Source organism: Aythya ferina, assembly GCF_964211825.1.
Source record: "Aythya ferina genome assembly, chromosome: 9".
In the NCBI taxonomy this organism is placed as follows: Eukaryota; Metazoa; Chordata; class Aves; order Anseriformes; family Anatidae; genus Aythya; species Aythya ferina.
In genome coordinates this window covers 7,483,976-7,511,387 of record NC_140305.1, presented here as the reverse complement: position 1 = coordinate 7,511,387, position 27,412 = coordinate 7,483,976, and the positions used below count along the sequence as shown (strand labels likewise).

General features: G+C 37.1%; 1 long non-coding RNA gene across 3 annotated transcripts in view; it reads right to left on the bottom strand.

Annotated features, from left to right (window-relative positions):
• The window catches only part of LOC311441655, an 88,365-nt gene that overhangs the window by 9,127 nt on the left and 51,826 nt on the right, over positions 1 to 27,412 (bottom strand). For all 3 annotated transcript variants that reach the window (XR_014696117.1, XR_014696118.1, XR_014696119.1), the window contains 2 exons: positions 17,488 to 17,608; positions 5,701 to 5,842 (listed from right to left, as the gene is read on the bottom strand). This is a non-coding gene — a long non-coding RNA (uncharacterized lncRNA). The remainder of the gene's footprint in view (positions 1 to 5,700; positions 5,843 to 17,487; positions 17,609 to 27,412) is intronic.

Here is a 27,412-nt window from a genome sequence, read left to right as displayed (position 1 = left end):
CAGGTTACTTGTGGCCTTGTGCTTCCTGCTTTAAACTTCCATTATGTCAACCAACAAAATATTCTTTCTATATTTAGGTACTGGTGTCAGGTCTAATAATGCTACCGAACACTGAGATAGGAATCAATTATCTCTTGCTTAGCAGCTCTCTAGTATCAAGTGATTATGCATGTACACCACTAAAAACAACACAGTACAACATTAAGTGAATTTCAATAGTAAAAAGATGGCATGTCCTCTATCTCTCCATCAAACAAAAATATACCGTACCTATTACATAAAACCCTTAATAGTAAAATATAATTATTCCAGTTTAACAAAACACATACACTGGTATGGCATTTCAACATCAGCAGACAATCATCAACATGTAGGCCAAGTTACCATCTGAGAAATAAAAGTAGAAACTGTTTAAAATAAATGGTCTGTTACTAGAAACACAAACACATACGTGCTACCAAATCACATAAAAAGAAAAAGAACAACTTGCCATGCTCACAGTCATAGGTTATAGAAGTAAAATGAAAGATCGGTAATAATTAAGAACTGAAAAAATCTTCTGGTAAATATTCACTGTAGAAAGATAGCTTCACTCCTTAGAAAATGCTTCCACATCGCAAGTATCTAGTTGACTTTTTTCCTTCCTTGTTATGAAAGATGAAAGACCACAGTATCTGTTGTACTACACAATTGGTCTGTTCATAACACTGAAAAGTTGGGCTCTTAAAGGTGAAAGTATGCAAGAGGCTTTTCTCTCATTATTTATTTCTGCAGGTCTGTAAAACTGAAAGGATTAAAACTCAAGATCCATTGATTACAAGCCTAGGGAAAAGGCTGGAATGGTGTATTTAATACCCAGCTTCTTTTTAAAGAGAAAGTCACAAAGACTTATTCTGCCTGCAGAAATAAGAGGATCTGGCTGGAAGATGATCTCCAAAATGTGGAGGGCAAATCTTAATATAATCAACTTTTTTGGAGGATTTCTATTCCCATGGTGAGAGAACAGCAGAGGTGTTAATTGTGAACTACAGTTCAATACAAAGGCCCCACAGAGCACTTGGTACTTTTGTTTCACATGAAAGGCCCATTTTTCTGCAGCTAAAAATTCAATCTCTAGCCCCTCTGCCCCACTCAGAATTCATAGTTATGCCTAATCTGCTGCTTTGCTGGCTCACTTACAGGCCCTGTTGGCAGGTAGTGAATGCAAAATTATTTTAATGGGGAACCCCTGGGACTGAGAGCAAAAGTTTTGAGCATTTACAATTTTACAATGACATACGGCCAGCTGTTAGAGGAAATAGGCCCCCATTGCTGGTGCTCACTAGAATGAGACCATTTGCATGGACATTTTCAAGTCAGCAGTCTGCTAAAGGAGGAAACTAGAACATCAAAACAAAAGAACAGGACTGGCCTGGACAGGAAAACATCATCAAGGCATATGGTATTTATTAAACCCATTGCTGGGCACAATGAGAGCTGCATCCCCAAGTTGAGGGCCACAAGCAAATTGAGGGTCAATATAGCTTGAAGGCCCAGATGGGAAGGTAAAACATAAAATGGCTCAGAATAGTAGCAAGAAAAGCAATAGTAGCAAGAAACTGATTTGACATGATGGAGAATTCATACAAACTCATATCTAAGTTGGATCTGGCTCAGAGCACATTTTAGGCAATATGATCAGACACTAATTCCCATCTTTTCTGTTACATACTGTCTCCTGAACAATAGCTCTAAGCAGTGAAAAATTGTGCCAAGTTCAGTGAAAATGGACTTAATTCATTTCCCACTGAAATCAATAGAAATCTTTCCTTGTCTCCAGAGGGAGCTAGATTAAGCCATCTATTAGCAAGTGTATCTGCTCATAACAATACTGTTACAGAACAATTAGAAAAAAAATATGAGTAACTGGAGAACAAACCAAAGAATAAGCACTTTGGTTAAGAAACAAGATATATATATATATATTTTAAAACATGCATCATTCCCCTTTGATACATAAGTCAGTCATGAAGTCCTAATTCACATTCATTTCTTGAACTTACCTATGGTTCCCTGGGTACCTGTTTATCTTGCTTTCCTCTACTTTAGTCTTCTCCACAGAATTACTCTCTTAACTGTTTCATGTAACACAACCATTATTTTCAATCCAATGCCTCCTAAAACATCCACAAGCAGCAGTTGAAAAGAAAAACATCTGTCTTTGAAATCTTGTATTTATTTGACTGTGGGGTTTCCTAAAGCAGAACAGTGGTTTATTGGGCTGAACTGTCCAGATTTCCTCTGAAAATCTCACTTCTAAGTCAAGGACAGTGTCTCTACAGAGACACTATCTAGGTCTCAGTGAATGCACAGTTAGGGGCTCTCTGCTCAGTGTCATGGTATAAGGTGCCTGCACAGTTATCCTGAGCAAGGGCCAAAGCCTCTTTCATATTCAGGTGTTAGAGAAATCTAGAAGACATGGGGTTCAACTGCACTGGGGCAGGGAAGAGGAATAATGTTCACAAGGTGGGCAGCAGATGGCAGAAAGGGGCACTGACAGTTCAGTGGTAAAAGTAGCTCTTTGTGCCATCATCATCCTTGGACGTATTGAAGACCCAGATGGATAAAGCCCTGAGTAACCAGGCTGACCCTGCTTTGAGCAGAGGGTTGGATTAGAGAGCTCCTGAGGTCCCTTCCAATCTGAATTGTCCTATGATCCTCACTGCATCAACTTCTAAATCTGCCAGCTGAGAAAAATCACAGGCACTTATGGAAAACAAAGGCTGTACCTCTAGTGGAATTGAGAAATCCATTCATCCCTTCTAGAAGACAGAACCACAATACCTATGCCATTCCTGACAGATCTGCATTTTATGTTCCTAAAGATTTCCTCTGCAGAGTAATGAAGACTCAACAGCCTCTAATGATAATTTATTTTGGTACACCACTATCCTTAGTAGAGGTTATGCTAACTCAGTAGCTAAATCCCTTTTTCTCCACTGTAAATCTATAATTTCTTGTTCCAGGCGGTAGATATGGAATGCAGGTTATTCCCTCCCTTGTTATAGCATCTTGTTCTGCATTTATAAATGATGATCAGTCTTCTCTTATCTGAACAATCCCAGTTTACTGAAACTTGCTGTTTTTCAAGTCACTAAACATTCTCTTTGCCCTCCTCTGCACTCTCTCCAGTTGTTCCATATCCTTCGCAAGATGCAGCAGCCAGAATTGTATGCTCAGCTGTATGCTCAGCTGAGACTGTGCTGAATATGGGATAAGAGGATATAGCAGAAAGGTTGTGCTACACATTACTGTAATGTTTGCTTTATTCACAGCAGCATGAGGTACTTGGTTTGAGCCCAACTCATAATCAGCTATAACTCCAAGCTAGATGTTTTCCCTTAGAATTGGTAATACCCATATTCCAACACCCAGTACTGAAGCTGTTGATTAATTCTGCCTAAATATTGAACTTCCACTCCTCCTTTCTGGACAATATTTTGACTTATCCATGTCACATCTTCAACTCTCCAGAATATCTTGACTTTTAATTTAAATGTAATAAGCTTGCAAGTTCTTCATAAGCCTAGCACTTCTTCTATTCCACCACCTGAGTCATTAATGCAAATATTGATCAGCACTACAGAGTTGTGTATGGGGAAGCTGCTATTTCCTGAACTTTTCTCCTAGCCTCCTTCCTCATTTTAAATCCATTTCCTTCCTCCCTCCCTAGGGCATCTGCAGAGAACGGGCAAAGAAGGAGAGGAGAAGAAAGAGGCTTTCAGCTATCCCAGCAGTCAGACATGTAATGTGGTGGTAGTAAAGGCCACAGGCAGCAGCAAGAAGATACTAGGATGAAGAACTGCAATTCAAAAGCACAACTTTGTACACAGACTTGCAACTCTGTATAAGACAGCTGATGACATGACTTGTTTGCCATTTTCCTACAGTTTTAAAAGTGTAGTATTTATAAGTCTAACGGGTCCTGCACAAAAAGCAAGCTCTGCCTGTGATCGGGATGCCTGCTGTCTCTTACGGGTCAGAGTAAGACAGTAAAAACAGCAGCATCTGATATTCCTACATCACCTGTAAAAGCCTTCTGGCAGAGCTCAGCCCATTCTAATGGCACCCATCAGTCTATAGTGTCTTAGCACTGCTTGAACTTTGTAACTCTTTTCAAATATTCTTCTTGTATGCTCAAACCCGGAAACTTTCAGCTTAATGGCTTAATTATGTGCTCAGATAATGTAAATACAATACTTTGGCTGCTGTTAAAAAAAAAAAAAAAAAAAATCCAATTTTGTCTGCTGGCAGAATATCTAAGTGAGAAGCAATTTGCAGTGAAGAAAATTCTGCCTTATTCTGAATGGAGCCAGAAATCTTGATAAGTTTTATTTGAGTGCTTCCCATTTTGTGGTACTGCCAAACTCTGTCATCCCCTTCCTAATTGGTAATCTCCCTTTTAAAACACTACCATAATCAAACGCAATGCCTATATTTTTAATACATCATTAAATAATATGGGCATATTCATGGTAACTCCTATGACAATCAAAAATGAAAGGACTACTCTATTTCTAATAGAAGTCAGAATGGTAAATCTGCTGTTTAGAATAGAGACAGAGTACACAGCTGGAAATCTCCCACAGCTCAAGTTTTAGATGCATTTGACCTTGTAACTAGTCAGTAGCACACAGTGAAACAGAGTCTCTAATAAAAATAATAATTAAAAATCAGAATGCTCCTTCTCTATTAGGTTATTCCAGTTTTATGTTAGTGTAGCAGCATCAATCTATGGTTCAGCTACTCTGTCCTAACACTGAAGGAAAAGAGGATTACATGAACCACCAGAAACTTTCAACAAAAGGTTTAACTACATTTTCAAGTCTGATGTCAATATCTATCCCTGAGAGCAGAAAAGTCTCTCTTTTCCATTCTATTTCACCACTCAGAAAGAAACACAATTCTTTTTCCTCACCAGAAACTGAGTTTGTTCTCCTCACCCCAGTCAGGATTGACCTACTTAGCTAATCCCTGAAGTATAAAACACTATTGCTATGTGCATTGTTTTCTTCCACAAGAATCTCTTCATATTGCTGGCGTGTATCACGTGCATCTGCAAAATATCAGAGGGGGAAATATAGAGATGCAGAAAAAAAAAATACTCTTAGGATATAATTATAAAAGTACTCAAGATTAGAGGAAAAAACAAACAAACAAACAAACAAAAACAAACAAACAAACAATCAATCAAACAGAAAAAAAACGTTTTTCTTAAAAATAATTTCAAAAACAGAAAGAAGGAAGATTTCTTGAGTTTCCAGACCAGGGAATCATTTTCTACTTTGTTTAACAGAGTATTGCAGACTTGTCCTGGCACCTGGTAGTAGCTACACAGGGAAAACACCTCAAGACACCTCCTCCCCTTTCACAATAACTTTTTCACAGCAGTGTTAGCATAAAATAATGACAATCTTGCATCCCTGCTGCCAGCTTTTACCCATTGTACCAGACCATTATAAGAATTTGGCAGCCATCCAACAAAACAGAACTGAAAATGATTTAGCTGAAAATAAAGAAGTTTTTTTTTTTGCCAGTTTCTTTACAAGCCAAATCAATTCTACAGTCAAGTTCACCACTTTCTTGTGCAAGATCTTGAGCTAGAATAGCACAGTTGTTAACACATGGGTGAAGACTATACAGATTGTATTATTAGCCAACCTCTAGCTGGAGTCTCAGATTCCCAGAAGACACATTAGCATGTTTTGAGCAGTAGGTTTGGGAGGAGGATTCTGTCACTGAATTCAAACCCAGTCTCATTCACACTAGCTGCACACCAGTACGCTGCTCTCAGTTTTCATCCCTGTAAGGGAAAAATCAAAACCAACAAGTTAATGAAATGTCGGGTGAAGAATCAGCTAAACATGTCAAAATGCCACAAAAATATTGTTCCCAGAAGACAGGGAATCAAGAGTTCACCAGAAATGGCATATGGCTGGTGACCATTATTTAAAAAAAAAAAAAAAAAAAAGAAGAAAAAAAAGCCTTCTCACTCCTCCCCCACCCCAGTTCAGTTGGAATTTTATCTGCTCCTTTCCCAACTACCACTGTAAAATGATAAATTATATTACAAAAGACTACAGAATATATATAGCAATGCCTCTAGCTCAAGCTTATTTACAGCATTTTCAAAGATTTGATATAGCTGAACCTCAATATCATCAAATCATAAAAAGTAACAGCAATTGACTCTTAACCATATAGGTAAAACCCAAACCTCACTTCTTTTGAAATGTCATTCTGCTATCATCTGTTTCTTCATTAACTTTTCTTTCCACATCATGTCTTTCATTATCAATTCTATTCAGTGAACATAGTTCTGCAATTAATTTTGCCATGTTTTTATTCATTTTTCCCCATCCCATAAACATGCATCTTACAGGAAGGCACACTGTATAAGCTTAACAGGGTTAACAGATGCCAGAAACATACAGCACAGGCATGGAATCCAAATACCTACCCAAGCGTTATATCATTAATTAAAAAAAAAAAAAAAAAAAAAAAAAAAGGAAGTAGCATTCTTTCTGTATAACCTTATTACTCAATAGAGCAAATGAGCAAATACAGAATGAGGCAAGATGAATTTTAATCTACAATAGACATGCTCTAGACATGCTCTCTTCTAGATTAAGTCCTTGTACTAAGAAATCAAAACATATTTGAAGTGGATAATCAGACTCTTTTAAGAAGATGACAAAAATTCAAAGGTCAATTTCACATTGGTGTAAATCAGCTGAATTGTATTTCATACCATAGCATTTACCTGCATCAATGAAGGACCTACAGACACTGAGAGAACAGCCTGGCAGATAAGACTCTCCTCTAGGAACAGGGAGCTCAGTTCACTTCCCAACTATGCTGCCATTTTCCTGTATGAACTTTAAGTGCAAATCCCTCCATTCTGAACATCTATTTCTACTCTATGAAATGGAAAAAAAAAAAAAATTGGACAGTGTATTCAAATTGTAAGTCTCTTGAGGCAAGATAAACAGCCACTCTTGTGATCATTGTATAAACATAGTATTCAGCCATTTTTTCACTAACTACTGTTCTGGTCTCTGTGAGGTAGTCCAAAAGGCTCAAATTTTCACACCGTGATTCTGTCATGTGCAAAGGCATTTCTAATAAAACTGACCAAAACTTTCCCCAAGTTATTTCCCAAACTACTAACCTCTAAACTGCAAAAGACTACATTATCACAGCATGGAATTGGTGACATTTCTGTTTTTCCAGTATTTCCTTGTCAGGTAGTGCCTCAAGCAGTTACTAACACTACCATCCTAAGGACTACATTAAACACCCATTCAGTAGATATAGCCCATCTGGAGAAGTCGTTGACTTCGATGAGGGTGGAAAGGCCTTGCAGAGAGACCTGGACAGATTGGAGAGCTGGGTGATCACCAACCACATGAAGTTTAACAAGAGCAAGTGCCGGGTCCTGCACCTGGGATGGTGCAACCCTGGCTTTACGTACAGACTTGGCAATGAGATGCTGGAGAGCAGAGAGGGATCTGGGGGTTGTGGTTGACAGCAAGCTGAATATGAGCCAGCAGTGTGCCCTGGCAGCCAGGAGGGCCAACCGTATCCTGGGGTGCACCAAGCACGGCATTGCCAGTTGGTTGAGGGAGGTGATTGTCCCTCTCTGCTCTGGTGCGGCCTCACCTCGAGCACTGTGTGCAGTTCTGGGCACCACAGTACAAGAAGGACATTAAACTGTTAAAGAGACATGGACCTGTTGGAGCAAGTCCAGAAGAGAGCCATAAGGACAAACAGAGGGTGGGAGCACCTATCCTATGAAGAAAGGCTGAGAAAGTTGGGGTTGTTCTGCCTGGAGAAGAAAAGGCTCTATGAAGACCTTAGAGAAGCCTTCCAAGATCTAAAAGGGGCCTACATGAAAGCTGGTAAGGGACTCTTGCAGAGCATCATAACAGGACAAGGAGCAATGCTTTTGAACTAGAAAATGGTAGGTCTATATTAGATATAAGGAAGAAATTCTTCACAAGAAGGGCAGTGAGACAGAGGAACAGGCTGCCAAGAGAAGCTGTGGATGTCCCATCCCTGGAACTGCTTGGATGGGGCTTTGGGCAACCTGATCTGGTGGAAAATGTGATGTCTCCAGGGAGACTAGATGGTCTCTGAGGTCCCTTCCAATCTAAACCATTCTATGATTCTCTCAAAATTCACTAGGCCAAAATAATATTCACTCTGAACCCTGACATTTTCTTGCCCCTATCTCCTATTAGTGTCTGTCATTTTGAACTTTCATGGGAACTGCTACCACAAAAAATGGAGAGTGCAAATACTCTCACAAGCAGTGGAGAAGGAACTACTATGCCAAAATAAAGTACTGCAACGCAGCCCATAAAGAGGAAGGTCAGTGAATTCATTTCAGATTGCTCATAAGGCCCAAGAAACCAGTTTTATTCAGTTTGAGATGGGGAAAAGACACTTTAAGATATATGGGTTATTCTCAATAAGGAAGCTTTCAGAAAGGCATTTATGTGAAATAGCTTGTGCTGCTGATCTGGTACTATAAGGGTTAAAAAAATTATATCTATGTCCAAATTCAGGCACTTTGAACTAGACAAATAAGTAAATTAGACAAAGATCCGACAAAAACAAGTTAATGTGAATGAATACATGTGCAATCAGATTGCATAAGTATGACAGCAGAGAAAGGAATATCAGGTTTCCTGAAAGACAGTAAACCTAAGTCATATCTTCCTCAAGTGGTAAGAAAAAGATTAGGAAATTCTGAACACTGGGCCCATATGCCCAGTACTTTCACTTATAATAGTGCCAGGAAGAAATCTTAATGTCAAATTTACAGGAACTCTACTAATACTTTACTACTACTATCCTACTTTTTGTCATTCTTTCTCCCTTAGCCTAAGAGAACAAAGCCCCCATACAAAAGCATTCACAGTATTGCATTAGAATTAGAAAAAGAACAGATTGTGAGGCAGTCTTGGGGGGGAGGAAGGGGAGTGCCAATAAAACAAACAAAAAAAAACACCAATATCAAAAATGATCTACTCGGAGCAGATTGTTAAAAATCAGAACGCCTGAACTTGTTCACTCTGAACTAAATAATTTTATGCAGGCAAGTAATTTGCAGAGAAAGATGCCTAAAGTATTTGCTGCACAGAGAAAGGAGTTAAAAATCTGTTAAAATTACCTGCAGTGAAGTGCTCCCCGGTTTCACCACTGCAGTATGTTCTACTATTTCAGCAGGATAAAATAATTAGATTTCCAAAGTAATTCATACATACCTCAATAACCTTGTACTAATCTGCAAGGTCTGGAAATCAAGCTGAGATCTCACAACAGGACCAGTATAAATAGGGAAAATATTTAATGGCTTCAATGATTAGCCATACCATTAGGGATAAATAGACAGTACAGCTTTATGAATTTACTTTAAGTTGTGCATATTTGGTATATTATGTAATATACCAAATGTCTATAGGACAATAAGGCAAACTTGTCTTTCTCTCATTCCTTTTTAAAAGAGTTAAATCAATTTTCCAAATGTCTTGGCTAAACTTATCCACAAAATATTATTGACAATGCTGTTTTTGAGTAAGGATTCAAGATTGCAAGGAGGTGGGGCATAAGATTTGACTCATCCTGCCAGATATACCTGGAGATGACACTGATTTATACTTCTGCAGAATAGTCTAGCCCAATGAGGTGACATAAATCAAATATTTTATTATTGCTCTTATAGAAGTAATAACAAAAACAACTCACAGGACCCTAGCGTATGCTCCTAAGGATAATGCAACCAGGTAAAGCTGTAGGGGAATAGAGCCTGTGCATAGAAGAAAATGTGTACAACTAAACCCTGGGATTAAACTATTTGTAAAGATTTTTTTTTTTTTTTTTAAGAAAAAAATAATGCATTCAGTTAACAAGGACTAGCTGATTTTCAGAGGTCCCTTCCAACCCCTCCCATCATGTGATTCTGTGAAAATTAATCTCATTTTTCCTTATAGAACAATCAACCAAAAAGCTATATATCTTTCTCTCCTTGTCTTGGCAGAGTTTAAACACTTCATTCCAGCTTTTCAGAGCTTAGTCTATCTATTTCATTAACAATATTTCAAAGCCAGACCTTTTTGGAAAGTCTTTTTGGAAAATGAAAGCAGCAAAGGATTAAGCCAAAACAAAACAAACAAACAAAACACTATTGTCCTACTTTTACATAATAGCACAAGAGCAGAATAGCAAGATTAATTTGTGCTGCCTCTCTGAAGAGCCAGGAACCTTATTATGAGGCCTTAAAGCATGCATCCTTCTCCTCTGCTTTAGGGTATTGCACAAGAGGTACCACAGCCATCCTTCCCTCCCTGCTTACATAGAAGGAAGAGGCTTTACCTTTCCCCAAGGTGGACATGCTGAAAAATAATCCTAAGTAAAAGATGTAATAAATAAATAAATAATAGTACAATAATCCTCACTAAATGCTTGTTTCAACTGTTACGAGTCAGGCCCATCTTTTTTTCATTGCTTAGATAAAATCATTGCATCAATTCTCGTCAAACTCACAAATCATTTCAAAATGATTGAAATTACATTTCTTGGGGAATTATTTACTGGAGAAAAAATAATGTAAAGAAAGATTAGATCTCCTCAGGAAAGAATGGCTCTGCATTCTCTTCCTGAATTTATCGCTAGCTTGTTTATTGTTTAACTTGCTTATTTAAGTTATTGAAATTCTCTCTGCCTGACTTCTCCTACTATTCAGATGTGGATAGTGATGCTGTCTGTTTCTTCGGATGCTGCAAAGCTGCATCACTAATATCAAAGGTGTTTGAGATCTTTGTATGGCAGACATCATGGATAAGCAAAAAAAAAAAAAAAAAGATTTCATACTAAGCAGAAAAAATGCGTTATACTCCTTTGAATATAAGACAGGTGGAAGTATCAAAAACAAAGACATGTCTAATCCCAGGAAATAGAAATTAAGAAAATCTAAAACACTCTGAAGAGATTTATAATATTGCTGAATTTAGTAATCATTCATTAATTCAATGACAAGATTTTGCTGCTGTTTAAAATCGTCATTCCATTAAATATTTAACTCCTTACTGTAGAGATTTAAAATATATATCTTATGATATGTTAACTTTTGGTGGCAAAAAGCTGCAATCTCATTTTAAGTTGTTCCAAATGTACATTTAATTTATATTTAATTAGAAATATGAATGACGAGTAATTATTACTCAGTTTGTTGACAGAGGCCCCATCCAGCAGCTCTACCATCAGGGCATAAAAAAACCTTGAGTGAGGAATTTCTCATAAGGAACTATGACACTGTGCACAGTTCTCTGAGTAGCCTCTAAAAAGTCAGACCACAAACATTGATGCTTCTGTTTCTTTAATGAGTCACCAGTAGATCACATTTTTTCCCCAAGATTAACTCACTCATTCTTCTGGGATGGTTCGCTTGATTAACCACATTTCTCATGGAAAGCCATGAGTAGCAGTCTGACTTCCAGTTCTAAAGGCACTATCTAGACTCTCTGTAAATGACAATCTGGGAAGGCAGCAGGAATGGAGGAGGGCTCTCATATCAGCAGCACAGTTGAGCTGATGCAGGTGGTCATAACTTATTGTCGATGGAAGTATAAATTGGTAAGAACTCTCTCAGGGCCAAAGCATTAAGTATGTATGTACTATACCATATGCATGAGTTTGAAACCACAATGACTTTCCCCGGAAAAGTATGGTTTAGGGAACTGAACAGTGGAGATTATTTTCTTTCATCTGGAGGAAAAGGTCCCAAATGAAAAGAGCGATGAGATGTTTGTTTATCATTCCTAAATGAGCTGCTAGAAAAGAAATGTTGAAATATTTTCATTGGAAGCAGTGGAAAGGTGTGGTCTTCTGTTTTTACTACTTAACAAGCCAATAGCATGAAAACAGTAATGGATCTTCACCATACACCAAGACAGATATGTGTTGCAGGAAAAGGAAATATGGTTTATGTTCAATTCTCTTGCCCACAGTTTAAAGAAGGGAGAGACTCAAGGAACTCACCAACTCTAAGTTAAAAGGCCATCTATTACATTGCAACTGTGCACTTCTGCCTTGAAATGTAGCAAACTGCATGAGTTTTGTACCCTAAACTCAAAAAAAGAAACTACCCATGGCTCCAAGGGGGAAAAAGAAGTTAGACTTTGAATATATGTACATCCTAGTGTGGCTCTGTGAGTCTCTACAGATGCCTTCAATCCTCAAAATTCTAAATAGTGAAGAAGATGCTGTTAGGCTGGAAGCAGAGAGACTTTACCCAGTTGTTTCCAGTTTAAGGATATAGCAATCCCCAAGAAGGATCATTGAATCATTCATTCGGATTCCCCTTGTACCCTCTAGATGTACCTTGCTTCTCAAATCACGCTAAGTTCTCCAAACAGTGTCCCCGATGCACAAGGATTAAATCTGTTTTTCTAGGCTAGGGAGCCTCTGTAACATTGCTGAAGTAAGGCTTGGATTCCGTGCAATAGTAGTGCTAGTGTATTCTACAGTTAACAAATATATTGGTATTTAATCCACCAAACATCATAAACACTAGTGCAAACATTTTAATAAGCTACTGTGTAGTCATTAAATATTGAAATCTGTTCTTAATTAAGTGCTTTGTTTAACATAAAAATCCTCATTCTCAATGCAAGATTTAGCCCTGTTCCAACACAAGGGCAACAGCATGACATGATGTGTTAGACCATCTGTGTTTACAATCACTGGCTTTCCTAATGTATACATGAAAATGAGGTCAAGCCTAAAACAGGTTGCTTTATTTAGTTAGAAGATAACTCAGACTGTTAATAGATGTCAAAATCCATGATTTTTCATAGATCTGACCAACTAAATACAACTTTCTATAGAAATGAACTGCTCTGTTGAAATAACACTTCTGAAAGTTTTCCACATTTCTTTGAAAAAGATGCAGTGCTGCAGAATTACATAAATTTATCCATTTTTCTATTACAAGTACTTGTGACAACGTGTACACTGAAAATCAGAGGACCACACAGCAAATATTTTTAAAGATTTTATAAAATCTAAACTAAGTTGTGCACTGACTCTTTTTTTCTGTTAAGTTCGTATCTTCAAACAGAATGTAGATGATATGTAATTTCACTTCAAAATTACATCTTCCAGACCCATCCAATGTTTAAATATCCTTTTACTATTTCTCAAGTCCACAAGGATAAGTACAGGCAGATTAACAGAAGACGATACTCAGCCATGCAAGTAAAGTAAAGTAAAGTAAAGTAAAAAAATAATTGTACAAACTGAGAAATCACTTGCTGAATGTATACGTGTTGTATACTTCTACAGCACTATGCTGTAGGGCAATACCTTTTCCCAAGAATAACAAATGAAATTCAGAAGGTAATTTTAAGAGCTCACAAGATAACTCATCCCCGTGTTGTCTGGGAGTTACATTTCATCCTGGACAGGGATGCCCGGCATTAGGCACAAGGTTTATGAAATTCAGCACGTGACTATGTGGAAGCAGGCTACTATATCTCAAGCAGGGTACTATTTCCCATAGTACTTGGTGGTTGTCTAAAATCATCAGTGCCAGTAAACATGATAATTTAGCATTCTTTTAGAAAAACAGTCAGGTCCAGCTTTCAGAGTTTCAAAAGAAATTTTTAAAAATATGTAAGCTTTACTAGCTTGTATAGCCAGATGGCAAATAATATTTAAAGAAAGTAACTGAAATGTATTTATAATCTCAATTATATTTGTCTTGAATTTTTATCGCTAGGGTTGCCAAAGCCCTAACTTTATAAACATATGAAAGGTTGGGATACCCAGGGTGGTGAAGAATTGTCTATAATGACTCTTAGAATTATAATGGGTAACTACTGCATTGAATCAAGGTAGAAACATTTAGAAAAATAATGCCAGTGTGGAAGAAAATGTGGAAGATTGCAGACATCATTCTCAGTCACCATTTTTCTTTTCTTCCTATGCCTTTGATCTAGAGAGCAGCAATAAAAGAGATATGAGCAATAAAAGAAAAATCATATATTAAAAAAAAAAAAAAAAAAAAAGAGGCATCAGAGGCTTATTAAACACAATCAGTTGCAGGGATTGCAGGAGAACACACAAACCAAAACAAAAAAAAAATGCAGTTTTAGATTTTGAATCATGACTTTTTTACTTTTACTTTTGAAGAATTTCAGGGCTAGGATTTTTTTATATTTTTTTTTTTTTTTTAAGAATAAATACAACAAAAATTTCTAAACTTTTTGACCACCTATAGGCATTGCTGTAAAATCTACCTCAATATGATTTAATACTGAAAAAAAAAAAACTTCCATCAAATAGTTTCTAACAAATCAGCTATTTGATTTACAATAGTCATTATAAAAAAAAATCTTTTTGCATTGCTTTATGTTTGACTTCTGAGTGTGAAAAAATTAATAAGCACTTGACTACAGATCCTCAAAGTATTTTTTTTAGAATGTTCAGGCATGGTTGACATTGCTTAACGAATAGCACAAATGCTTAAAATGATCATTTATAGAAAAGATGCACTACAAATGGCAACCAGTACCTTCCCAAATTCCCCCAAATTGCTTCTCCACTATGCTCCCACTCTGATCTGGAGGCAATACAGTATAAGAAAGGCAAGACAATTGTTCAGGCACTGTTTAGCTGGTAACATATTCTCTCTATATATTTACAAAAAAAAAAAAAAAAAAAAAAAAAGGCATGTTGAAGTAGCTTTTTTGATGAAAGAGCTTCAGAATATAGAAAGTTCACTTCCTCTTACATAGGACAAATGCTGTTTCTGTCACTGTTAAGCTCAGGTAGCAACAGCCCAAACACAGAAGAACTAAAACAGCTCAGGAATATTCTGTTTTCTTGTTTCAAAACAGATTTTTTTTTAAATTTCACATATCTTTCCTTTTTGAAATCAGAAAATTCCTTTATTAAATTTATAGCAAAGTTTCAAAAAGTTAAGCCATCTATTTCAACATTTTCCTCTGCATTTCGACTTTTTTTTCCTCACTTTCTACCATTTTAAAATTTGAAGTAAAAAATCAGCTGAAATCAATTTTTTAATAACGATCCCAAGCAAGTCTGCATTGTTTCCTTTGATTGCATCTTCATATATTTTTATACAATTTTTCTATCATGACAGAATTTTAACAAGCATCAATATCTTTTTGACAAGCTGTTGTCTTTAAAAAGAGAAAATAGCAGAAAATATCCCCCTAGAACTCATCAAGTATGCTTTGGGTAGAAGTGTGTGTGTATATATATTTATACACACATAGTTTATATAAAAGGATTTTATCCAACAACCTTGGCTATGCTTATTAGACAAGACACTTTACAATACTTAAATCATTTATATGCAATACTCCTAGATTTGAAAGACCATATAACCTGCAAATATAAAGAGAAAGACCTTCCTAATTCCAGTGCGTATTTTAGGACGTAATAAACTTCCAAAAAAATCCCCAAAACCTTTCTTCTTTAGCTATTATTTCATATCACCCTCATTCCTTTACTGCCAAAGCTAAATATGCCACACATATTTTTGAATTTGGTTCCTGACATTCTATTATCTGTGCTGTAAGAGGTTTGAAAAACCCATCTTTGTCTATGTCTATGCCGCCTTTCTCATCTATAGATGATTTATCCATTTAAATAAATAAATAAATGCAGGCATGCAGATTGGTAATAAACTGCCTGCCATAAGCACTTATTTTTAGGGCAGGATGCAGACATGACTTCATAAGAATTGCACTCCTTAAAGCCAAAACATAGAGCATGAACCTATCGCTAAAATATTAATTTTCTTAAATAGTAAAGGCACTAAAATTTCATTCTTTTGTTTGTTCATTTTCATGTGCTACTGTTAATTACAATGGAAGTTGGGTTACATATTGTTTTCTGTTGGTTATGACCAGTCTGGGAATTCCCAAGGACTGCCTGAATAAAAATATTCAATTCAATATTCACGTTATGTTCAGCAGAGTGTAAAGCACATCTACACATAGCTCTTATTTCTTTCTGAACTATCACAACCACAATAGAAGGAACAGTGGGAGCACAGCATTCATACACTAATAAATAGAAATCGAAGTGGGAACTGCTGAAATGAAATCAGGAATTAAGAGCCACTTGTTGTTATTCCCTGCACTCTATAGCATGACACAATTACATAATAGGCATAGTTAATTTCAGACATCCCAGGTACCAGGTGGCTATCAAATCGTGTTCACACCAAGTACTAAATTATACTATAAGATGCCTGAATACTTTCAATAGCACTATTAGTTGAATAAATGCTGCATAATGCAAGCATTACTATTCAAACCTGGCCATAATTTCTAAACTGAAATATGATCACTTCAGGTACTTACTTGAAATAGCAAAAGCTGCTATGGTTAGCTGTTAGTATTACCAATGCAAACGTTGAATGTATACATACAACTTCATACAAAAAAAAATAATGAAAAAGTGCAGTATGAATTTAATTTATTTATTCTAAACTGTGTTTAAAATTCTAATTCAAAAGCCCACCTCCAAATACTTAGGGAAAGCCATTTGGAGCTACTCTTGGGACAAATAGTTTGGAAAGTGGAGATCCACATCTGGAGTTTGAACTTTTATTTAGTAAAGTTAATAAGAGTATTGTCGCAAATTTCAAGGGCAGAAGAATCAACTCTTTATAATGCATTGTCACACAAGCATTCTTAAGGAAGGATCGCATTCTTCAGGACTGAAACTTTAGCTGCAGCAGCATGCTGCTCATGTCTGAGCTTTGAGATTGCTTTGTTACTTCTCCCCTGAGAATTCGATGGATTTGGTTCAAGCACCATTGAATGTGATGCTGTATTAATTGCCCTGGAGGGTAGCAAGGCCTTTGAACTGTGGCTGTGAGTGATATTTTGCTATAAGACATGTGTCAGCACTTGGCTGGTTAACTCTAGGGCTGGGTTGTACAGCATGCTGAGACCAAGTATCTGGAAAACTACTTTGCATCCTAATCTTACATCTGTTTTCTATCACACTGTGAGATATTGACTGGCCATTCTATCAGAGATGCATCATTCTGGAATAGACAGTCTAAGTAAAAATATTGTACTGTCAAAGAATATTAAGGATGTGCCATCATCTCTTATAGTTCGTAACACCAGCTGGCAGATGGAGACACCAAAGTATTACAGTGGCTGATGCTTTGCCCTTTCCTCTGTAAAGGAATAGTCTGTGCCCAACTTGGCGTATAGTAAACTAAAGCTAAACCAGTTCCACAGTCCCACTAGTCTCTGCTTGTGGATATAAATTTTCTTCAGGTATAACCGCAGGTAGAATTCCTATCACACAATCATCTAGCACACAGTCCATTACTGTCAGTATTAGAGTAGCACCGAGAGGTCACAGAGCTTTAGAGGTCACAGCACTCACCTGAACATTACAGACTCCACTCCAGTTCTGTCCTCCCAGAAGAGCTTCAGACTGTATCTCCTTTTCCTTTGGAGATGAGCAAACCAGGTTACGATGCGGTGTTCTGTCCCCACAGTCCTTTCTAAAGTCATGCCATTTTGCATTGTAAAGTCAAGAAAAAGAAAGCAGGAAAGTGAGTATTGCTTCTACAGCTGAGCGTGTAAGGGCACTCACCTCGTCTTGAAAAAAATAATTTCTGATTCTTATTCTGAAAACAGTTTCTACTTTACATATAGCAGGTGAAATACCTACTAGTTACATCTAATTCATGCTCTTTCGATATCTTTGTGTGGAAGAGATCACTGTCACCATCTGTGTGGTTCCCAGTTCTGGAGTATTTGTTGTGTGTTGCAAGCACAACAAGCTCCCTAGAGGACACAGACAAATGCTTAGAATGAAAACAAAGATCCTGATCTGCCTGAAGTACAGGTTTCCAAGATGCTAACCTCTGGCAAGAGCAAGGCAGTCATAGTCATACACAAAAGGAATTGTAGGAGCCTGAAGTATTTCAATGAACAGAATCATTCTCATGGCTGGAGGCATGCATGGAGAATACGAAGAATTAAACTTACATGTGGGACTTAGATTTAGATGTCAAGTTCCACTTTCAGTGCCTACAACAGTTTTCCTCTTTTTTTTTTTTTTTTTCCTTTTCTCCTTCCTTTTTTGCTTTCTTTCTCCTTTTGCCTTCCTTTCTGTTTCTTCCATTTGTTTTCTGATTTACTCTTAATAGAATTCTCTGACAGCAGGGAACTGAATTTGCCATTGTTATTTAAAAACAAAACAAAAACAGAACAAAATCCTTCCTCTCTTTCCAAAAAGACATGAACTACACCTTCCCCATTTATCCCTGCTAATAGTAATGTTTGGTAGTAATAATTAATCTTTTTAGTTTAGAAAACATTTGTGGGTTTCAAATGGATGTATGAAAAAAAATTAAATTCAGAAGATATGTTAACAAAGGTGCCATTAAAAGATCTAAGACCACATACACATCTACATACTGACATGTGAAGCAGAAATTTGATATAAATTCCTGCACAAAATAATAAACCTCTTCTAGCCATTTATTTGATATTCTAAAACGCCAGTCAAAGAAATAAAAAAAATAATAATAATAATAATAAAAACTAGGAATGCATACAAAACTTTAAACTATGGGTTCTTTTTTTTTTTTTCATCTTTTTTTTTTTTTTTTTTAAACCTCTTTTAACCCATCACAGAAGAAATATTTAGGTAAGAGATGATATTTAAAATTGAATACTTGACAAGGACATCACCTTAAGATTAAAGAGAGAAACATTGTGTTAATGCAGTATTTCAGACTGCAGTCTGACAGAGCAACACCCCGTGCCACAAAAGAAACACAAAGTATAGTCATAGTCTTTTGATCTAGGACAAAGAGTTTTCTTTTATATTGCTGGTAATATGACCTAAATAATAGAGAAATATTACTAATACACCTGCAACTTTGACCAAGGGAGAGATATATGTAACCTCCTCTTAGGATTTGCCACATTCAGCATGATGAGAGCCGTTTTGCTTCTATGCAACAGTAAGAGAATTTAGCTAGAAACTTTCCTGAGAAAATGCCCATAGACATATTTGATGATTTAAAAGTTAAATAACAATCCCTTGCTAAGTAAAATGTCTTAAAAAACACATTCATCTCTTTTTAGGGCCCAGTGCACTTATTGAAGCTGACAGAAATAAAAAAAATCTCATTAAAGTCAATTCATGCAACCAGAGAATCTCCCTAACAAGAGCAAGGGGATATGAAGGGATATTTGGTGCGATCGCACTCCCTCCCGTGATCCATGTTCTGACTGGTGTGTGTTATCACCGCAGTTCGGCTGCTAACTACCAGAGTCCATCTGTTAGAGTAAGGAGAACATTTTCATGTCTTAAGATGTTACCGGGTACTTAGTTTAAAAGGAAAAGGAACAAGCTAGAAGGTGTACATCTAAACTGTCAAACAAGAAACTTTTTGCACCAAGTAGCAGTATAGTTTTGCAGGCATTAATCGAGATAGCCCATCTGGTTGACACTTGACATGCAAATTGTATAGTAAAACTGACAGCTCAAATAATAATGCATCTGCCTAGATCTGTCTTACACAGCTACTGGTGCAACAGACTTTTTGAAAGCATCCTTGATATCCATTTCAAATCTAGATTGATATGATGTCAACCTGAAAAATCTGCTAGTTTATTTAGAACTAGCTATTTGAAGACAGCTCAGTCTGTGATTATTAAACTAATTTCTGATGTAATTGACAACATTTTGTATTCATATATCCCATTAGATTTTAATCAGCTAAAAATCATCACAGACCACATATTCAATCATTTCAATTGAACCCATTGCCATGCCTGTAGGCCAAGGGATTACACTAAGCTATCCCTCTGTTGTAGTTGCCTGCTCTGCAGGATACATTCTCTCCTCATAATAACCTGATATCCAAAGAAGCGATGAGTTAAGACTTCCAGAGCCAAGTCAAATACTCATAGCCATCCAAAAGAAACAGCTCTGCCATACTGCAATAGAGTAGGTACTTTCAAAGCACTTGCACTGCTTACATCTACATTGGCTGTTAGCTGGGAACTGCAACAGAGATCTCAGCACCATCCTGGGTGCTGAGCAAATTCACTTTCTACAGAGACCTGCAAGAGCTCATTGCAGGGCAGTCTCTGCATTTTGCAACACTGGGCTGTAAAGGAGATACGAGCACACTTGTGGGATGAGATTTCTGGGCTACACGTGGTGTAGAAAAAGTTAGCATTTCTGAATTCTGTTTATACTAGCAGGAGTCCTTTGTAATAGGCAGGTTTAATGGAAGGAAAGGCAGGAAGAATGAAAACAACAATGTTCTTAACTCCGCCTTATAAGTAGCAAATTGTAAACTGAGGGAAGATACTAAATTGGAAGCACTGCTATTATAGTGAAAAGGAATGACTCCAGCCTTCTTTAAAAATAGAATTTGCATTTATCATTGCACTGGACAAAAAATAACTACCACTTCCTTTGCCCACAAATAGATCTCACATGCTGCTTTAAAGAACATAAAATTTTAACACTTACTTCAGATTCATTCTTTTATTTTTGAATAGCAATTTATAAGAATCCTTATCCAGTGGTCATTTGAGAGGTGCAGTAATAAAAATAAAAATTAACCCCAATTGTTTATCTCAATAATTGCACATGACCCTTATTTTCAAGTTTCCCAGTTATTAATTTCTAGTCTCTGACTCATTTCATATCCAGGCCAACCTATTATAATAAAAAAGAATTGCCTGTGGTTTTAGAAGTGATCTCCTTTCTCAGTCTTACAAGCTATTTATGAAATTATACATCCAAAACACGCACACACAAAAGTTAGAACTAGGAGCAAGAAAGAATTTCTTGCCAATCTCATTGTACCTTAAAAATATGCAAAAGATACTTAAATAATGTACGTGGGGAATATGGTATTATAGGGAATCATATCTTTGAGGACATATTCCGATGCCAGGACACTAAAAGAGCAGAAAGAGACTTTAGGATTGCTGCACTGAAAACAAGCAACTGTAGACCAAAGTCTGGAAAATTAGTATGATCTAGCTCTGGACAAGCATGTCTTGATAAAGAGCAATAATGAGACTTTAAATTCACTAAATGATATGGAGCCAAAAAGCTGAAGTCAAAGGTAATATAATTACGGCCACAAGATAATTTGTTTCATACATAACATCTCCACCCTGCTGAAACGATTTTGATTTTTACCTGCATTAGGTAGAACAAGTTCCCAATATTTATTACCATAAATATAACATCAGCTCCTGACTTCTAGAAATAGCTTTCGAAGTGCCAAGGCTAAGGTTTCAATATAGCTACATTCCTTTTTGCCTCCCCCCCCCCTTTTTTTTTTTTTTTTTTTTTTTTTTTTTTTGCTACTTGAGGAAATATGTATATTTTCATGGCAGGACCAAGCTGACTGAGTTCTCATTCCAGTGGATTCAGATAGTTAAGTCTCCTTGAAAGAAGGGAGCTTGGTGGCAAAGTTTATCTGTCCCCCCAGTATCACTAAGGAAAACAGAGAAAAAACAATCTTCCACCTCTTCCTAATTATGGTTAATTGACAAACATGGTTACTGTCTTCCCTGATCCCACAATGGTCACAGAGAAAGCTACTACTTCCCTGTGTCTCCAGACCATATGGCTGAAACAAGGGGAAGTGCCTGCTAATTGTAAAGAAGCAGCAGGCTGCACGTAAAAGACAGAGAAAGGAGGAGGGAACAGCAGAAAACCATAGTATAAGCCAAGAAAATAAGATATGGCCATACTCATCTTGCTAAAAATGGCAACCAAGATAAAGGCCCTGGGAAGTTTTATTTAGAAGAATACAATTCCTAAGGTAGGCATAAATATAAAATAACTAACATGTAACAAAAATGTCTTTAGCAAGAACGATGCGATACATCTTAAATGATTTATCTAGACTAGAATTGTTCCTCATAATAAACGCTGCTCAGTTCTTCTGCTGACATGGTAAAGTCTGGTGTCAGTAGCCTAATCCTTGAAGAATTACTCCCTTGGTTTCAACATCAGCGTTTAGAAGAGCTGATCTGTGTGTTACTACCCCATACTAGATGGTCAAGCAATGACCAGGGATGCACTTTAGCTCTACTGCAAAGGGCACATTATTCCCCTTCTTATTCCTCTTTAGGAAAAAATCCATTCCAAATTTCATTTTTTATGCTACTACATTTTGCACGTGCACGCTTCCAGCTGAACTATTAATCTTCACAAGCCTTGCTAGATTGTGGTTTCCCAATAGCCTTCAGAAAGTATCCTGATGAGAGTATTTGAAGCCCATCCTGCCCTATACCTTGCCATCACTGAAAGTCACAGATAATCGATTCCTTATGCATTTCTCTGCATTTTGAAAACAAACACATTAGGTAATTGGAACACCAAAGCAAATCTAATTGTTCAGACATTTCTCCTGCTTTCTCCTGACTCACTTCACTGGTAATAAACAACTTTTTCTATCCAATCAAGCACCATGTATTTTTCTGCTGGAGATGGTTCACCAGAATATTTAGAATCATTTCACAGGATGTTACTTTCTATTTCATCTCAACCCCTACATGTTCTGGTAGAAAGACAAGCACTTACTCTTTCCACACTACTTCCTGCTTTTGCTGTTTGTCAGTCCACCCAAAACAAGCTACTTAGGGGTCTTGGAAAGACTAGGCCAGCTGGGCAGACTGCTTAAGCATTTAACTTTGAAGTCAGTCATAAGGGTGTCTGCGTTTCTCCTGGGACACCAGAAAGCAATGATGGATCTTATATGCCACAAAGGTAATGTACATATAGTCCCTACAGGGCTGCATAAATGACCAAATGAAACACCCACTTTGCTTTAAACAGTTGAATGTTTAAAAACGTGGAAGTGCTGTAAGTGATTTTGAAATTTGGAGGGAGATTTGGGGGTGGTAATTCCACAAGCACCAGAATTTATAAATTCATCATTTTTTCTTAGCATTACTATTTTCAAAGGCATTGTGTACAAATACATTCACCTAAATAAAAAGTAATAAAAATAATGGCCAACCTCTTTTCAGTGGTTCGTGGGGACAGGACAAGGGGCAATGGCCACAAAATGGAGCACAGAAAGCTCTGCACCAACATGCAAAGGAACTTCTTCACGGTGAGGGTGACAGAGCACTGGGACAGGCTGCCCAGGGAGGTTGTGGGGTCTCCTTCTCTGGAGATATTCAAGGCCCGTCTAGATGCCTACTTGGGCAGCCTGCTCTAAGGAACCTGCTTTGAGACAGGGGGGTTGGACCTGATGATCTTTTGAAGTCCCTTCCAACACCTGCAATTCTGTGATTCTGTGATAACAATATCCTTTTAAAGTTGAAAAGGATACAAATACATCTCTGTCCTTGTTGTCAGAAACAGGTAAGAGGGGGAAAAAAAAGACCATTTTTCTTAATTGGAAGCAAAAACATCACACAGGGCTTTTAGACTCTGTGTGGGTGCTGTTCAAAATCTCTTGAGGTTTGTGCATATAAACTGTTTCAAAAGCTGACCTTTTGTCAATGAAACAAGAATGTTAGCTAATGGGTTGATCTCACCAAAAGATACCTATACATTTTATTTACAATTTATAAAATAATGTAGAAACTCTTTGTATTCAAGGTCAATTAATAAATGAGCTCATTATAAATGCTTATGGATGTAGCAAATATAAACTGGACCCTAGCTGAAGGGTAGGCGTTCATGCTTTCTGAGAAAATACTACCTTTTCAGTAGAAATCCCTGTGAAGTAAGAAATGATAATGAATTTTCCTGAAGTGATGCATGCTAATGAAAGTAGGACTACAGGATATACTGTGGGCAAGTACAAGCTTGCTTCACCTATACTGCAAGCCAACCAAAAGCCAGAAGTCATAAATCAGCCACTGATTAGGCACAATTAATAGACCCTGCCTGTTCTGACCAATATATTAATTTCCGTCTAATCTATTCCGCTATACAAGTATTTGGCCTGGATCTGATTCATGTCCCACAGTATTTAAGTACGAATAGAAAAAGCAATATGATGTATATTTCACATAGATAATACCCTTACAAGGATGATTGTCTAGCATTTTGCTGAGAGTACACCAAGTTAGGAAATCTGAATCTAATGCAAGAAAATGATATTGAAATGACTATGTGAAAGAGTTCAGTCATATATCAATCACTATGTCAATACCAGATGTGTAAATTTGACTAGTGATGATGAGGCATTCACAGACTAGTATTCCTTCAAAAGAATTACATTGCAGTTCACCAAGATAATGAATTAGTAAAGTTTTGCAGTCAGCCCAACAGCTTAGATACAATATTCTTTACAGTGGTGTCATGAAAATATTTTTTTTTAAATGAACTTCTTGTGTGCTTTATATTCCTGAACTAACAGATACATGAGTCAAATATCTGTTACTAGGAAATCGATTTAAACACATACAAAATTCCTTTTATTAGGATCCAAGTGTACGACTTCAGCAGAGCTACAGGCTGGGAGAGGAATGGTTGGAGAGCTGCCAGGCAGAGAAGGACCTGGGAGTGATGGTTGAGAGTCGGCTGAATATGAGCCAGCAGTGTGCTCAGGTGGCCAAGAAGGCCAACAGCATCCTGGCTTGTATAAGAAGCAGTGTGACCAGCAGGGCTAGGGAGGTGATCGTCCCCCTGTACTCGGCTCTGGTGAGGCTGCACCTTGAGTACTGTGTTCAGTTTTGGACCCCTTGCTACAAGAAGGACATGGAGGTGCTGGAGCGAGTCCAGAGAAGGGCGACGAAGCTGGTGAGGGGCCTGGAGAACAAGTCCTACGAGGAGCGGCTGAGGGAGCTGGGCTTGTTCAGCCTGGAGAAGAGGAGGCTCAGGGGCGACCTTATTGCTCTCTACAGGTACCTTAAAGAAGGCTGTAGCAAGGTGGGGGTTGGTCTGTTCTCCCATGTGCCTGGTGACAGGACGAGGGGGAATGGGCTTAAGTTGCGCCAGGGGAGTTTTAGGTTGGATCTTAGGAAGAACTTCTTTACCAAAAGGGTCGTGAGGCATTGGAACAGGCTGCCCAGGGAAGTGCTGGAGTCATCATCCCTGGAATTCTTTAAAAGACGTTTAGATGTAGAGCTTAGGGATATGGTTTAGTGGGGACTGTTAGTGTTAGGTCAGAGGTTGAACTCGATGATCTTGAGGTCTCTTCCAACCTAGAAATTATGTGATTCTGTGACTGGTACTTGAAATAGGAGCAGCAGATATTTTAAAAATACCATCGTTCTGAGTTTGGAACACTGCATATGAAAGTTGTGTTGTCCTTCACTTTGACTTTCTATCTCACCAAAAGTATATTACTTATGATCAAATGTCAGATTGACATGACTGAGTTATGCTGATCTGCCAATATTACCAGCTTTTCTGATCTGATAAATTATTTTTGAAATGAACATCTTATCAAAGAAAGATGAAGGTCTCAGTGTCCTTCTAACATGTTATTTAGCACTGAACATACCCATGAACATGCCACTGAACATGCCACTTCAACACTGTTTCAGTCTAACGACAATATCGCTCACTTGTGAGATACAATGCAGATACCACATCTAAAAATAAGTAACATCTCTTATTTGATGCTTATAGTGTTATTATTAATTTCATCCTGGTATCAGAATTTGAATGAAAATACACAATCTTCACACTGGTTCGCTCTTATTCATTGTAGCTCCTTGAAATATTTTCATGTCATTAGATAATTTGAGTTGACTTTCAAATGTATATTCAGATGATGATGGAGAAACTTAACTTTTTAAATTATCAGCCAACCTGCTAATACAGTAGGATGAAATTACAGCTAGGTTCCAGTTGACAGTAAAAAGGGAACTCTGCTTCCTTAGCCAAAGAGAAAAATAAAGTGACTGTCACACACCTTTCCCTGCAGCTTTGGTGCATGGAAGAGGATACTTGCCACCAGTACGAGATGTGCCAAAGCAGCACTTAATAGGAAGAGAACATGAAGGTTTAAGAAAACAAATGAGATATCCTTGAAAAAAGAGTGAAATAAAACCACTGGAAAGTCTTGGTGACTACAGAGAATATGGTTTCATTTTTCATAACTCAAAAGTAAAAGCCAGACAATGGGAAGATAAGAAATCTTAATAAAGATGTCTTTAGCAAGCTACCAGCTTCCTCAGCCACACTTCCAGCTGGGGCACATCAGCAGAGCTCTGCTGAAATCAGAAGCACCCAAGGGTACCAGCAGAGAACGCAGTACTAAACTCAACATAGATTAGCTAAAGGGGGGGTTAACTTGAGACGTCTAACACTAAGCTAGGTTTGTTTTTAATGCCCCCACCTATCCTACCTTCATGGAAATGTCTGTCTAAAGCTAAATTGCACATCACTATCCAAGAAACAAAACTATGATTGATTAAAAACCATTAGCTTGAGGGATTCTAGAGCTATTGCAAGGTTTTGTTTACTTAACTTTGCTTCAGTCCATACTTTGTTATAAGCTGTCATACAGACCTTTAGTGAATTAAAGCTGTGAGACATTCATGACAAGCATAGGGTGAAATTGGATCATGACTTATTTATATACCATTGTGTATTAAATATAATCTTGAATTTATAAGAGGTACAGGACAGACAAGACCTCTACGTCTACAGTCCTCTGCAAGTGATTTCCATGTCTAAGTCAAGAATGCCACCATAGCAGGAAGCAATCAAAAGCCAGAGAGAAAAGCCATGAAGCATTTCAATCATTACAATCGATGCTAATTTTTTTTTGTTGTTTTTTACTATTTATTCTAAGTTTCTAAAGACATTATATAACTTTCTGTGACTTATAAAGGGCTGAACATGCAGATGTTAAACAAATATAAATATCCTTTTAGAATGTATTCAAAATATTTTTAAATTTTGAATACATAAATACAGTCCAGCAACATTACACTTCCAGGATACAGAGTGTATAGTACATTATAAAAAATACTTAGAATGAAAAACCCTTCAGTTAAAGTACATGCTTTTCACAGCATCTCTATTTTCTACAAGGGCATATTGATTCTAAAGTTTCTTTCAATGATCCAAAGTATTTTCAGCTTTCTTTTCAGAATGGTTTTTCTTTAAAGAAAATGGGATCTAATACAAAATAAGTCAAAATCAAAACAGTCGACCTACTTCAGTTGATCCAAGAAGAAATTATAGTAATATATTTGTGGAAATATTTTTGTTATGTCTGGATTTCCATTAAGGATGAAAATAAATTCCCAAATATTAGGATTTTTAAAAAATGGAAATTCCATGTTTTGGCAGGCTCCCATACTCTGAATTACTTATTGCTGTAACACATAGAACA